Below are 1416 nucleotides of genomic sequence, written 5' to 3' on the forward strand. Positions count from 1 at the left end.
ATTATTATTATTATTATTATTATTATTATTATTATTATTATTATTATTATTATTATTAAGGTGGCAAGCTGGCAGAATCGTTAGCACACCGGGCGGGCGGTATTTCGCTCATTGTTACGTTCTGGGTTAAAATTTCACCAAGGTCGACTTTGCCTTCCATCCTTTTCGAGTTCAATAAAATAAGTACCACTGGGGTCGATGTAATCGCCTCATCCCCTCCCCCAATATTGCTGCCTTTGTGGCAAATTTATTATTATTATTATTATGATTATGATTATAATTATTATTATTATTATTATTATTATTATTATTATTATTATTATTATTATTATTATTATTATTATTGTTATTGTTGTCAGGGATCTCTTAGCTTAATGGTACGGAGCACTCAGCTGGAATTTGAGTGGTACAGGGTTCGTTTCTTTGCAGATGTTTGCTGGGCACTTTTGAAAATAAGGTAACGCGATGGAAGAATCGTTAGCACGCCGAATAAAATGCTGAGCGGCATTTCGTCAGTCTTTACGTTCTGAGTTCAAATTCCGCCTTTCATCCTTTCAGGGTCGATAAAACAAGTACCAGTTAAACACTGTGGTCAATGTAATTGACTCACTCCTTCCACCAGAATTGCTGGCCTTGTTCCAAAATTTGAAACCACTATTATTATCATTATTAGACAAGGCGGCAACGTAGCGAGCTGGCAGAATCGTTAGCACGCCGGGCGAAATGCTTGACCGTATTTCATCTGCCGCTACTTTCTGAGATCAAATTACGCCGATGTCGATTTTACTTTTCTTCCTTTCGGAGTTGATTAAATAAGTACCAGTTACGCGGTGGGGGTCGATGTAATTGACTTAATCCCCTTTCCTAAGCTGCCCTTGTGGCAAAAATTTGAAATTATTATTACATACGGCTGCCAGCTGGCAGAGCCATTTATTTGCACGCTGGACAAAATGCTTAATACATTTCAACTGTCTTTACGCGTTGCATTCAAATTCTGCGGAGGCTGGCTTTGCCTCTTATCCTTTCAAGTTCGCTGAAAAAATACCAGTCAAGCGTTGAGGTCGATGTAATCGACAGGCACCCTTCTTCCAAATTTCAGGTTTTGTAACTATAATAGAAAGAATTATTATTATTATTATTGTTCAGTAGTTTTATTTTTATAACGTGCTTTCACTTCACTACCGAGTGCAGCTCTGTGCGCCTTGGGTATGTGCTGTGGTTTGCTGTGGTGTTCTTATGGTTACTGTATTGAAAGTGTTTTGCGTAGGATGTGTGCAGTGCTCAGTAGTGCAATTTTCTGTATGTTATATATATTTGTAAGTCCTGGTGTTTTTGTTATGTATTTGTCTGAATATTTTTTTATTATACCTAAGGCACCTACTATGATAGGAATTGTTTATGTTTTTAGATTCCACA

This window comes from Octopus bimaculoides, chromosome 4 (genome assembly GCF_001194135.2).
Source record: "Octopus bimaculoides isolate UCB-OBI-ISO-001 chromosome 4, ASM119413v2, whole genome shotgun sequence".
Classification (NCBI taxonomy): Eukaryota; Metazoa; Mollusca; class Cephalopoda; order Octopoda; family Octopodidae; genus Octopus; species Octopus bimaculoides.